Genomic DNA, 14,694 nt, shown 5'->3' with positions numbered 1-14,694 from the left:
CCCAGTCAAAGGCTGCCACGGGTGACAAACCCAGTAACCCGGCGTAAACAGAGCGCTCCCTGGAGCCGAGCCCACGACCTTTGGACTCCCAAATACTTTGTTCTCATCTGTGAAGACCGAATCCTGCTTCTCCTCCGAGATCAGACCTCATATTTAACCTTAGAAAACGTTAAATACACTTTGAAAGGATCAAAAGAACATTTCTGCCCAAAGCGGCAGCCTTTCCTTTCCCATCTTTAACCTCCTGCCTGACAGACGTAATCGATGTCGACCTGTGAACAGACGAGACTCAGACGTGGCCTCTTTACTGTTACTCCACAAGGGTTTAATGAAACATGCAGATATTTAGTACTGTGTTCATACCGAACACCAAACACCATCAGGAAAGACATCAGGCCACAGTGAGGGGAAAAAAAACACATCTAAATTATGAGAACAATGCCACAAAACTACAACTATAGTTCAAGAAGACAGGTGCAATATTACAAAAATGAACATCTGAGAGTCATTAAGAGCCTGAGATACGACTGTGGTTCTGTTTTATAGGAGTCTAAACACACAGGTGAGAGCGTTCTAGGTTAGACAGGACTCTAAACACACAGGTGAGAGCGTTCTAGGTTAGACGGGACTCTAAACACACAGGTGAGAGCGTTCTAGGTTAGAAGGGACTCTAAACACACAGGTGAGAGCGTTCTAGGTTAGACGGGACTCTAAACACACAGGTGAGAGCGTTCTAGGTTAGAAGGGACTCTAAACACACAGGTGAGAGCGTTCTAGGTTAGAAGGGACTCCAAACACACAGGTGAGAGCGTTCTAGGTTAGACGGGACTCTAAACACACAGGTGAGAGCGTTCTAGGTTAGAAGGGACTCTAAACACACAGGTGAGAGCGTTCTAGGTTAGACTGGACTCTAAACACACAGGTGAGAGCGTTCTAGGTTAGACGGGACTCTAAACACACAGGTGAGTGTGTTCTAGGTTAAAAGGGACTCTAAACACACAGGTGAGAGCGTTCTAGGTTAGACGGGACTCTAAACACACAGGTGAGTGCCTCCTGTCTGCTGTCAGACTGATGATTGATGAAGATGATTACAGCTCATCTTCAGTCCAGAGATCATTATCACACTGTTACACTGTTTACACCTTCGGTCAAATCTTATTTTATCAATTATCATTACTTATTTTATTTTGTTAACATTTTAAAATTTCACAATAACCTTTTTATTTTATTTTTCTTGCTTGTATTATGTTTTTCTTATTTATCTTCATGTCTTAACTGCAGATCTTTAATTGTTGTCTGTTCAATTTTATTGTTTTTTGGTTGTTTTGGTGCAACTGACATACTTTCTCTATCGATTAAACTGTCGATTAACTGATTGATTAACTGATTAGTTGTTTGGTCCATAAAATGGTGAAAAAGCCCACGATGACTCAAAGATATTCAGCTTAGTGTCACAGAGGAGAAAAGAGATTTTGACTTTTTGTCGTAAGAATTTACTCAAAATAGCCGTCGATTAATCAAATAGTCGACAACTAAACGATTAATCGACTAACAGATGGAGCCCTGTCGAACGGTTTGATTGAGATGTGGATCACATGTTCTGTGCTGCGTCCCTCGCTGCTCGACGACGACTATCACACACCTGCACGTCAGCATCCACACGGTCAGTACACACACACACGTCGACGAGTGCTGCTCTGACATGTTACATCAGAGACAACATGAACATCAGTGACAACACCGACGGTAAACAAACCCCCGGTCGCCGCGGAGACAGGCTCAGCACCCAGCTCCCGGTTTCCTACCTGCTGTTCTCTCTGCGCTCCGCCAGCATCTCAGCTCAGCGGCAGGAAGACAGAAATATCCCAACAACACACGGCGGCACGCAGCGACCGCTCTCCCCCTCAGACCGCCGTCTCTCTGAGGAGAGGAGGCGACTACAATAGTGTCATGCCCTCCCCCTCACGGCCGAGCGGAAGGAGGAGAGGCTAAGCGCGGACTGGAGGCATGGCTCGTCCCCGTTGGCAGTGCCAGGGGCTTTGTTCGCCAGCCACAGTGTGTGTGTGTGTGTGTGTGTGTGTGTGTGTGTGGCCTGCCGGGACTGGCACAGCTGATCCCCCCCTGACACCGGGTGGGGTGTACAGGGCTTTGGAGGAAGAGGAGGAGGGGTGGAGCGTGGAGTGGGCTGTGGCCGTCACAGTGAGAGGACTGTACCATTTAGACCAGAGAGGGGGGGGTGGGGGGGGTGATGAGCACCATTAAAAATTCATCTTCTGAGGATTCAGCCGTCATTATGTACATCAGGGCTCAGTGAGAGGATGGAAAGACTTCAGCTCATTGACCACAGGCTGTGTAAGGAAGTGTCCTGTCCTCTGATTGGTCGGTATCAGTCTGTGTAAAGAAGCGTCCTCTGATTGGTCGGTATCAGTCTGTATAAAGAAGCGTCCTCTGATTGGTCGGTATCAGTCTGTAAAGAAGCGTCCTCTGATTGGTCGGTATCAGTCTGTATAAAGAAGCGTCCTCTGATTGGTCGGTATCAGTCTGTATAAAGAAGCGTCCTCTGATTGGTCGGTATCAGTCTGTAAAGAAGCGTCCTCTGATTGGTCGGTATCAGTCTGTAAAGAAGCGTCCTCTGATTGGTCGGTATCAGTCTATAAAGAAGCGTCCTCTGATTGGTCGGTATCAGTCTGTATAAAGAAGCGTCCTCTGATTGGTCGGTATCAGTCTGTATAAAGAAGCGTCCTCTGATTGGTCGGTATCAGTCTGTATAAAGAAGCGTCCTCTGATTGGTCGGTATCAGTCTGTATAAAGAAGCGTCCTCTGATTGGTCGGTATCAGTCTGTAAAGACGTGTCCTGTCCTCTGATTGGTCGGTATCAGTCTGTATAAAGAAGCGTCCTCTGATTGGTCGGTATCAGTCTGTAAAGACGTGTCCTGTCCTCTGATTGGTCGGTATCACCAATGCTAGTTTAACTAGCTTATTTACAATGTCTACTGATGTTTAACGTTAATTTAACGGTGGTTATGGTGAATAATAACATGTCTGGTTAATGTTCCTCCACATGTATGTTTACATGATGTCATGTGTGATCACACTACTAAAAAACTCTAAGAACAATATCAGTGCTGTTTAGTTAGTTGGCTCGAAATACTGTAGATTAGTCGGCTAATAAACTAAGGTCAGCGCTAACATTAGCTTTGGTTACATCTGCTGGTTACGTCGCTGTTCCTTAACTTGTGCACACAGACATAAACTAATTAAAAATAAAGTGCATATGAAAAAGAAAAGAAAAGGCCTGATGTGTAATCTACTCTGAACTCCCTGCACCTCCTTGTAAACAGTGAAAATGAACCTGCGCCTAGTTTGATGAATGTTTCCATGGAATGCTTCTCTTCTTCTTCTTCTTCACACTGATTTGTCTCACTGCAGCGGTCTGAGTTAGTGGAGCTGTGAACCAGGTCACAGGCCTAAACACTGTAGTGGAACATCCTGGGAACCGGCGAGTCCTCTGGTTCACCGAGACGGCTCTGAAGTGTGGTTTCCAGCTGGGCCGTATGGAAATGAGGCCAGCGGGGGAAGCAGATCATCCACCTCGCTGAATGAAGCCTGCTACACAATCTCCCACTCAGCATTCCACCAGTGGCGAGGTTGAATAGGCACGGAGAAGTGAAGAAGTCTGCGGCACCAGAGAGACCTGTTGTGTGAGCGGAGCCTGAGGGCCTCTCCTCGGTAACGTGAATCACTCCACGGTTACAGTCCAGACGTGATTTCAGCTCCTCTCTGCCTCAGACTGCACTTATCATGCTCATTTAACAGCCACTAACTAAAAGGCAGGAGAGCTGAAGGCCACGAAGCAGCACTAATAACCAGGAAGCTCACCTGTGATCATCAACATCAGAGTTACCATCATCCTGTCTGTCTCAGCCAATCACACTCCAGCAACAAACATCCCTCCTCCAGTCTGCCCAGTGAAACAGGCAGCAAACAGACAGGCAGCAAACAGACAGGCAGCAAACAGATTCACACTGTTTAAGAGGAAAATGAAGTAGGAAACACAAAAACAAAGGTGGAGAATGAACTCTTCCTCATCACTATTATTATTATTATTATTACTATTAATGAACTCCTGCAGATGTTACACTATGTGACACGTGTGTCCGTCCCTCAGTACGTTCCCCTGTGCCCACCTGGTCCCAGGTTCTCAGCCCAGAGCGCATTGGTTCCTACTGAGGACGTCCGTCTGTCAAAACTCTTTCTAAAAAGGCTCAGGAGCTTTTCCAGAAGAGGCCGCTGTAAACTTTACTTGAACAGGAACTAGTGCTTTGTTTGGGGACTATTTTCAATGGTGGATTGATACACATTATATTATATTACATTATATTACATATTATATTATATAAGTTATTATATTATATTATATTATATTATATATTATTGACCCAAAATAAGCTTAATTCTTTTAGCATAATGGATGAAAATAAGTCACTGTAATCCAGAGAGGAGCCCAAAAATACTGTATGTATGTTTGTAGATAGATAGATGTGTTTATATGTACGTGTGTGTGTGTGTGTGTGTGTGTGTGTGTGTGTGTGAGACATGCTGGTTTGAGGCTCTCATAACGTGGAGGCCTCCTCCCTGAGGGCTAATTAACACTCATCCTCTCCTGGTTTGTTACTGCATGATGCTTCGTCTAAAAACTAAACAGGTAAACTGCAGCTGAAGCCCAGTGTCTGACATGACACACACACACACACACACACACACACACACACTGTGTTTACGATGTATTTCCATGGCCTGGGAAAGCTCACTTGGTGCACTGAAGGGGAAATTAACATCGGCCTTGTGCTGCATTATCCACGAGATTTTAATGCAGCTCCACTTCAGTAATCAATAACAAACGGCTCACGGAGCTCAGACACACACTGCTGCTCCCGTCCCACCGCAGACGGGCAGATGAAATGATAAGAATACACTCAGGTGCTTTTCTTTGGGTTGTCTGTGAACGCTCGCTCATCCAACCTCTCCGTGGATTTGTAATCTCCGAGTCTTGAACCACAACCTTCACAACAACTACTGCATCTTCTCAGACATCACTGTAATTTAGATACTGTGGGATTTTTTTTGCAGTTGATCTGACAAAATATGTAATTTAATCAAACATCCTGATAAAACATGAAACATCACATCATCAAAAAACCATAAATAAAAGACTTCAAACGTCTAAATGACTGAATGACTGTGTGATATGACAAGAAATATCCTGTGAGGATCATTTCATATTACGCTGACTCGTTTAGTGCGTTGTGTCCCAGATCTCAGGGAGGGGGAGAGGAAGAGGCCTGTTCGCTGTTAGCTTGCCAACCCCTGGACACAACTGAATAATTGATGAGCGTTTGGATGCTGCTCACCTGTTGTTAATCTGTCACAGCGCCTGGACAAGATTCAACCACGATTAAGACAATGGTAAACACGATGACACGTCATACAAGCCAGTGAAATATCGTGTGTTTATATATATATATATATATTTATCCCAAGTCATGACTACTGACCAACTACTGCAAATAACAAAGCCGACTACAGCTGCAGATGGAGGCACAACACGTCTTTCAGCCTGCAGAGTGACTGAACTGCTGATGAGAGTTTCACAGTTTTGATGCCTGTTAGCAGTGAAGCACAAAGGGAGGAGAGCAGGAGAGAGGAAGGCCTCACTTCTAACTTCACTCCATCACACCAACCAGGTTTTAAGAAACCTCAGTAAAATGGAAGCTCAGCGGTGCGTTACATTCTGCAGAGGCCGAGGGCCGTCACAATCTCAGCTGAACGCTTTGAGTCACAGAACGCCAACATTAGTTTGTCCAGTAGTTCATGAGAGTGTTCTCTGAGGTTCAGTCCACAGCAAAGTCAAACCAGGAGCCCAAGAAGCTTCCACGTTAAAGCAGAACTCCAGTCATTTTAAGTTTGGTGCCTATTTGTACTCATTTTGGTGTCTAAATGACTGGTGAGGTACAAACAGACCTGTGAGAGCTTGTTTATATTGCTGTCTCTTTAAAGCCACCAAACTCCATTGATAAAAACATCATTTTAACTCTCAAAACGTGGGAGTTGCTGGTTCTACTGCTGTGTCAGTCAGTCAGTTTGTTTATGTGATTGTGACTTTGCTGTTAAATCTGGATCCAGTACAATATTTGTGTAACTCACAATAACACAAACAAAGTGACTGATGGAGGCAGCAGCAGAGCAGCAGCTCTAAAATCCCTGTTTTAGTGAATGTAGTCTGGTGTGTGTGCTGTTTGTGGTTAAACCAAAAGGATCTTCCAGGATCTCTCTCTGTAGGGATCCTTTCCATGATGCTGTCACACACTTAGAATAACACTCTGAGCCTGTCAGTGGATCAAACAAGCTCTTTTAGTGGATCTACTGTGATCAGGTGCAGTTGTCCCAAAGGATCACGTTGTAGCCATTGCAGCCCGTTTGGTGGCTGCTGGCTGAGGTGATCTACTGGACCAGTTCCAACACTTTTACTACCTACCAGTCACTCAGACACCAGGATGAGGACACAGAGGACCCAGTTATCCTTGAAAAGTCACCAAAAGATGTGTCACCACAGGCGAGAACATCACCACACCCCAAAGTCAGCCATCAACTGTTGGCAGCATCATATTTTCTCGCTGCAGGTCTTTGGGTTTGTTCAGTTACTTTTTAAACAACAGGGTGTAATGTGATCACCGCATGACATCAGTAAAATGTGTTTCCACCGCTTTATTCTGGAGCCGGGGGCAAAAACTCACTGTGAACTGTGTCAGTTATCGGCGGTTAGCAGCGACCGAATGTTTATGGTTCAGTGTTTCCCCATAAATGTGATTTAGTTTCATGCAACAGTTTTTCCTGCCAACTTTAAAATACGTGAGATGCTGCAGCTCCGGGAGATTAAAGGCTTCTCAGTCTGCTCATTTAAAGGAATAAAGAATGTTCTGACTGCCTAATTCTTACTGAACATCAGTTGTGGTTGGGCTGCAACCAAGTTATTTTAATGTGTTCATAACTATTTCCCACAGCCAAGGACGACCTCTGAAGACTGCTGGTTTTGTCGAGTAGCCTCTGGGCAGGTTATTATGAATTATAGATCTACTGTTATCAATATGCTACAGTCCAATCTTAAGGTAAGTGTGTGGTTAATGCTCAGAGGTTTAGTTCTCAGTCAAATCCTTGTTTCAGCACTATTTCTGAATCAATGCTGATAATAACACAGGTAGAACATCCACAGCTACTTTCATCAGCTATAGAATGATAGATGATGCTCGGTCATCTTCGGATGATGCTGATGGAGCAGACCGACTAAATATACGGCCTGACAGCTTTAACTTCAGTGTGACAGGAGGTTTTTTAACATAAATAGTTTATAAGACAGACTAATAGTTTCTAAGGCAGAACAGTAACCTCCTGTATTTATAGTCCATCTAATAATTACAGTTTATTAATATATTACATTTGGTTCAGCCTCTGTGCTACACCCAATGTCTGTTTAGTTAAATCATTATTTTCTAGACTTCCTTCATCACATAAATGTTCTAAGAAGTCAGTTCTCCTTTTATAGTCTGATAGTCTGTCGTCACTGTGAGGGTTTAATTACCTGCATCTACCTGCAGACTCAAAACACTGTAAACTTGTTGGAAAGAAATTATTTAAGAAATTATTATTCTTTTTCTTATCGTTGTGTCTGTGTGGGTCAAGGGTTCGAGCAGGATGAATGATTGAGCTGCGTGTTAGCACCCATTAGACTGCTGTCACGTGTGCCTGAACAGTAAATGATTGAGGAGAGCAGGTGTGAAACAGGACGAGATGAACACGTTCAACCTGAGGATGGACAGAAGAAAGCAGGTAACGGGCTCAGAGGTCGCTCTGTGCCTACAAACGTTTGCAGCTGCAGAGGAAATCAAAGCAACGCCGGGATTTCACAACCGACAGGAACATGAAGTCGGGTTTTACAGCATTTCACCAAAAGCTCCTGCAACAGATTTGCTTAGAAACATCCTTCATACTGCTCCTCCTCTGGATCCCACAGAGAAACTGGGCTTTTCACTACATTAACTTCACTTTGATTTCACTAACAAAACACAAGCATCTTGTTAAATATTATCTTATTATATAACATTATCACAGGCTGAACCTGCTCAGGTTGAGGATTCACTTATGAGAATAACACAGTTGTAAACTAACCTGCAGGGGGGGGGGGGGGGGGGGGGGGGGGGGGTCCCCAACATGTACATTTATATATTTTATCTTACTGCACATTAACATTAACTTGTGTGCAAAATATTAAATTGTGTGCAAAAGATGTAGTTTGTCCTGTTTGTCCTGTTTTGGGGGTTTTACGGCCCCAAAACACTCAGAGGAGCCATTTTGCTCAGTGAGACTTTAGGGACAAACCCCAGTGACCCTCTGGTGTTTAACACTCTGTGCTGCACAGACTTCTCCTGAAGTGGAGGATGTGAGGACCGTCACACAGTCTGTCTGCACCGAGCAGCACATCCAGCCCGGTGCTCTGAGGCCGTGCAGGCGGCCCAGGAACCGGATCAATGCGCACCCAGGAGCCTGCAGGACGCCCATCAGGCGCAGAGCAGCGGTCCTGCCGCGGACTGAGGCCGGGGTGGTCTCGCTAAATGTGCCAGTCACTGCCACGAACACAGAAACCCGAACACCTGAGGTAAAGCACCGACAGAGCCACCCACCCTCTCCGGGGCTGCAGCCGAGCCCGTGACGGCCCCGCCGGGCAGCGCTCACCTGTGTGTCCCGGTGCCCGGAGCCAGGTGAGCCTCAGCAGCCCGTGAGCTAACGGCACTACCTGCGGTCAGCTAGCTGCTAGCTAGCGGCCAGCTGACCGGGCTATCAGCGCAGCATCTGACCGACAACTGTCAGCTGTGGCTGCGTGGCCTTCGACAGAAACACCGCTAATGAGCCCCCGGTGAGTGTCTCAGGGGGAAACCCGGACCCGGACTGCGCCTCTGGACCCGCCAGCACTAGCTCCAGTGCTGCTGTGGGTGAAAACACGCCACCGTCGAGCCCTGATTCACATTCCTGAGAGCTAACTCGCATGCTAGGCTAGCAGCGCAGTGCTAACGCTAGCTAGCCCTCCGGGTCCCGCTGAGTGTTCGGTGTGTCCGCCGTCCGCTCACCTGTGAACGGTGGAGAGCTTCGGTCAAAGCGAGGACGGTAACTCCCGGTGTGTCAGTGAAGTCGGTGCGCGGCGCTCCGTGTACATCCACATGTCACAACCGATGCTTTACTCCAAAAGTGGCCGCGGCTCCCTCTGCTTCCTTCTCCCGGTGGCCATTTTTCCTTCCTCAACATCCGAGCGTCCGTGCTGCCAGCTCCCGGTTCTCCTCCGCACAGCATCCTCTGAGCCGGCCGGAGCATCCCGCACACAAGGCTGACACCTGCCGGAGGAAAGGCGCAGGACACCCGGTGTGGGGGTCCGTCCAGCTGGGAGGGTCTCCCAGTGAGGAGGAGGAGGAGGAGGAGGAGGAGGAGGAGGAGGAGGAGGAGGAGGAGGAGGATGAAGGATGAGGAGGAGGAGGAGGATGAAGGAGGAGGAGGAGGATGAGGAGGAGGATGAAGGAGGAGGAGGAGGAGGAGGAGGATGAAGGAGGAGGATGAAGGATGAGGAGGAGGAGGAGGAGGATGAAGGAGGAGGAGGAGGATGAAGGAGGAGGAGGATGAAGGAGGAGGAGGAGGATGAAGGAGGATGAAGGAGGAGGAGGAGGATGAAGGAGGATGAAGGAGGAGGAGGAGGATGAAGGAGGATGAAGGAGGAGGAGGATGAAGGAGGATGAAGGAGGAGGAGGATGAAGGAGGAGGAGGAGGATGAAGGAGGATGAAGGAGGAGGAGGAGGATGAAGGATGAGGAGGATGAAGGAGGAGGAGGAGGATGAAGGAGGATGAAGGAGGAGGAGGATGAAGGAGGAGGAGGAGGATGAAGGAGGAGGATGAAGGAGGATGAAGGAGGATGAAGGAGGAGGAGGATGAAGGAGGATGAAGGATGAGGAGGAGGATGAAGGAGGAGGAGGAGGAGGAGGATGAAGGCTGCATGAGAAACATCAGATCAAGGTCAGATTAAAGCTCAGGGTTCTAGAATAAGTCAGACCTCAACCACATTTTCCACACGTGCTCCTCGTCCTCCTCCTGATTCACTCAGGTGTTGTACTCAGGTAAACATTTAGAGTTAGGGTTTTCTGCTTTTCCTGCTCCGCTGTATTAACCTGACAGTGTGGATAATATGAATATAACATAATATAATATAAAATACAGCACTGTGTTCAAAATGAATCCAGCTTTGTTGGCGTCCTCCAGACAGCAGAATGTAGTCGGACCATATTTCAGACGTCTCCATCACAGTGATTTTCCCCTTTAAACTGGGGGGGGGGGTCACATCTCCACTGTGGTGCAGATTAAACACATTGACAGACACTCTGCTGGACCCACTCCACGACGTCATGCAGCCCAGAGTGCTGCACAGAGCAATGTTACAGCACCAGTGCACAGGAGCCCATCAAATAATACAAATGGCAGGATTGAAACTCAAAAACTGAGGCTACACCATGATTCCAATTTAAAAGCCAGATTGAAAACTTCAGTCTTTAATTCCTTTTAAGAACACAGAGAGAGATTAGGAAGATAAGAACATAAAAACATGCTCTGAGACACATTAGGAAGATTTAAAGGTTCCATATTCTCACTTCTCAACATGAATATGTGCCTCTGATGAAGTCTGTCCTGTTCCTGCTGCTCCATCTTTTGGTAAACACGTGATGTCATAAGGGGATCTGCTGATCATGTGACCTCCTCCAGCCAATGGGCCTGCTCTTGTGTTCAGATGGAGGCTGAAAACAGCCTGCGTTTGTGTTTTAGGACGTTAAACCATGTAAACCTGAGACAGAGTTCATCCCAGGACGTCAGTTTGGATGATTTACATGTCAAAGACATCTAGACAGTGAAATATAGTAATTTAACAAGCCTGTCTCCTCCTCGTTCTGAGGGAAGCACAGGTTCTACCTAGATTAGACCAGATCAGGCCTGAAAGTGAGGGAATATGGGACCTTTATAAGAAAAGTGGTGGAGGATGAATTCAAAATGAGAGAAAACCCCCGATGTAGGAGGATCAAGGTGATGTAAAGCTTCATAAACACTCAGAATAGGTCGCAGGAAGCTGGTGCTGAGTCTTACTCCGTGAGATGTGATCCATCCTCTGTGCTGGGACTCTCTGGCGTCGCCTCCAGCAGAGACCCCAGTGACGCTGTGATGTCAGCTGTGAGGCACTGGGTGGCAGCAGGTCAACACCTGAAGCCACAGTGTGGCTGCTGTGGTTTGTCAGGAGCAATAAAATAAACCCACAAACCACAGCGACGTCCTGAAACTGTGGACTCTTTCACTTCAGCAGCAGTATTATATATATATATATATATATGTATATATGACAGCACACAGGTAGAAGTCCTGCACTCAGAGTGTCAGCATCACATTAAACTAAAGCTACAACAGTAAAAGTAGAATCACAGTCACATATATTATGATGTCAGGTTGATTTTCATGATCTCATTCACCACTTTAATGCTGCAGCTTTAAAGGTGGAGCTCATTCTAAAGACTTCATCTGTAACGTTACATCAGTATTCATGAGTTAATCAGTATGTGTATTAATGTTTGGTATTAAAGCGCTGTACCTCAGAACGGTGCAGGAGTAAATGACACAGTGACCTGAATAATAGAAGCCATCCTGCCAGAGAAGCTGGACCCTTTGAAGCTATTGTGCTCTGTCAGGAACGCAGGGACTTTTCCATTGCTGCATAATCAAATGATGCACGTCGGACCTGAAAATCCACCTTTTATTGGCAGTTGGGGACAGAGTTCATCCGCTGTTAGAGACAAAGGAGCAGAGTCAGTCTGGATGCCTCTCCTCCGGAGAATCCAGGAGATAATACCACAGCAGGGAGTGGGCGAGGACTATTAAATATATTATTTATATGAATTACGGTTATAAAAGGTGACACACATCAACAGCTGGCACCAAACCCATGGCTTTGATGATTTAAACGTCAAAGACATCTAAACAGTGAAATATAGTAATTAACAAGTCTGGCTCCTGGTTTTCAACACCAGATACGTTCTGAGGGAAACACAGGTTAGATTCAGAGATGATGAAAGAACATTTCTGACCCACGCAGGAGTCGCAGGCAGGCCGGCGGCTGGATGGTGGACGTGACAGCAGAGTTCAGTTTAGGCACAGCAGCACTTTGGAGAGGAGGACATGCATGCAGCTCACTTCAGAAACAGTCAGTGTCGTATTGGTTCTCATTCCAACAGTGATCAATGTAGTAAAAGGTTCGATAAATGTAGAGAAGCTGGGGGGGGGGGCTTTAACATTTAACAATACAATATGCCAGGTGTGTTAGACCAGGAAGGAGGTGTTATTCTGTCTGTCAGTGCACCATGAAAATGATTCTGAGGCGTCTGAAGGTGATGCTTTAAAGTCTTAACGCCTGGTATTTAAGAATATCTGATGGCAGGCAGAAGTGCCCTAGTTTTCACCAGATCTGTTTCAATTCCTGCTAAATGAAAACCAACAGGCCGTCCAGAGTTGCTGAGTACTTGAGACTTGAGACTTTCTTTATTTGATCCCCCATAGGGGGAAAGTTTCTTGTTACAGCAGCAACAATATAAACAGGGAGAGTGAAAAAACCAGAGCAATAGAAAAGACAAAATAGCAAAAATAAATATAAATATATGGTTATACTCTGTATACTAAATAAATATACTCTGAGCGGGTTATACCGACCCCCTTCGTCGTGTTTATATATAAGTTTAATCTCCTCTGATTGTCTGCTAAACCTCAAAAATGGGCTGACTCCAAGATCCCAGGCACCAAAAGTCGTGCAGCACCAACATCTGACTGGTTGCTGGTAGTTTCCCACCCTGCAGATGATTGAGTAAACATGAAGAGAACAACAATGTTCCAGTAAACCACAGCTCCACTTCAAACCTAAAAACAAGCCCAGACATGAAGCTTATCGTAAGAGAGCGTCGTTGATTCACAGTGACAGAAAACGAAACTTTGAGCGTTTTCACGGCTCCGAGTGGAGGCATCGCTACTGTAACCTGTCAGTCATGTGACTCCATCGGCACCCAGCATTAAAGACGACCTGTGTGTTCCTCTACAGGAGTGACTCACATCAGACAAAGCTGATTCCACTTCCACTGAATATCGTTATCATTTCACCACTTTCACCAGAAGAGACACAGACTCACAGTGTCACATCTCTGACAAGAAGAACAACTATTGCATTTCAGAATAAAACGTTTGCCCTGCTGCCTTCTTGGTGTTAGAAGGTTCTTACGTTTGTCCTTTAATCAAATGTCAAAACTAGTGTGAGAGCTTCACAGGTGCCGAGCACGACTAGATATGATCTCCTTTCACCCTGAGTGTCGGGCAGGCCGGCGTCACACCTCCCGCCTGCTCTTTAGTTTTCACTGAGACATACTGGAACTAGATGTTATGACTTCCTCCATCCTCAAAAAGCCCCTGAAGGCAACATCCCAGCAGAGTGTGAGAGATTTATCTGGTGCATAAATCATCGTCCTGCTGAAGACACTGTGGGAGCTGCTATTGGAAACTCAGGCACCTGTATTCTTTAATGGACAGCCCAAGATTTTTGACATCACAGCCGGAGGGTTCAGTCGCTCTCAGAAGAGCCTTTAATTCAGATTCACAGGTGAAATACGATGCAATACAACGCTGGGGTTCAGGCAGCGCCGGGCTCATGACTGGTTCTGGTCAGAGGAGCCAAGAACTGGGTTTTAAAGGGCAGAGCATCACAATATCACACGTAACCATAGTCTGATTGGACGCTAGGGTCTGTGCGTCAGTCTCCACCAGCCGTCAGCGTCGTCTGTGTAGGCTTGTGTCTATCAGGGAAATGTTTACAGAACAAGAACTCTCTGTTTCTTACCAGATATTACATCTGCTTCTTAAAACAATGGAGGAGACACCAGTCTGTCAGCTGATTGATGATTTAAAGTTCTAAGTTACATTCAAGACGTTTTGTTGCAGCATCAGAGTTAATAGTTAACACTGCTAACTGGTGCTAAGGGGAAAAGAGCCTGCTCTATTTCTACTTCTGTCTGCTGAATATGAAGCTGCAGCCAGGACACGGTTAGCTTAGCTTAGCTTAGCTTAGCTTAGCACAGCAGTGCCTCTGACCTGTGACCTTGCAGCCTGGTCTCACCAAACGGAGCCAGTTCATGTGTCATTTCACACCGTTTAGCCTGAACTGACTGACTCTACTTTACGTGTGAACGTCAGAGAGAAAACAGTAAAAACTTAATAGGTCAGTTTCTAAGGAGGGACACTGAGTTATTTGACTTCATTTTCATGTCTAATATTGTTATTTAAACCCAAACCACCATGTTCTCCTAAACATAACCAAACTGATGACATGACACGTGTCTCAGTGAGCTCTGTGCTGAAACGTCTCTGGACTTCTTTGTGTATTTACTGAAGCGTAGACATGACACTGGTGGCTGGAGACCCTGAAGGGGTCGGAGGGTAAATCTCCAGGGTTGTGAGATGAAGTACAGGGCAGGAGAGCAGAAAACACCGGAGACGCTGAGTTTAAAGGGGGGATTCGCCAAAAATGTT

General features: G+C 46.2%; 1 protein-coding gene across 1 annotated transcript in view; it reads right to left on the bottom strand.

Annotated features, from left to right (window-relative positions):
- wdfy3 (WD repeat and FYVE domain containing 3) overlaps nucleotides 1-9,260 on the bottom strand; it is a 99,189-nt gene extending 89,929 nt beyond the window's left edge. Inside the window, exon 1 of the mRNA XM_070833309.1 lies at nucleotides 9,180-9,260. The gene's annotated coding sequence lies outside the window, so the exon portion shown is untranslated. The remainder of the gene's footprint in view (nucleotides 1-9,179) is intronic.
- Nucleotides 9,261-14,694: the final 5,434 nt, after the last annotated feature.

The sequence above is a fragment of the Pempheris klunzingeri genome, chromosome 7 (assembly GCF_042242105.1).
Source record: "Pempheris klunzingeri isolate RE-2024b chromosome 7, fPemKlu1.hap1, whole genome shotgun sequence".
NCBI lineage: Eukaryota > Metazoa > Chordata > Actinopteri > Acropomatiformes > Pempheridae > Pempheris > Pempheris klunzingeri.
Note: the sequence above shows the minus strand (reverse complement) of the source record. Positions and strands in the feature narration are given on the sequence as shown.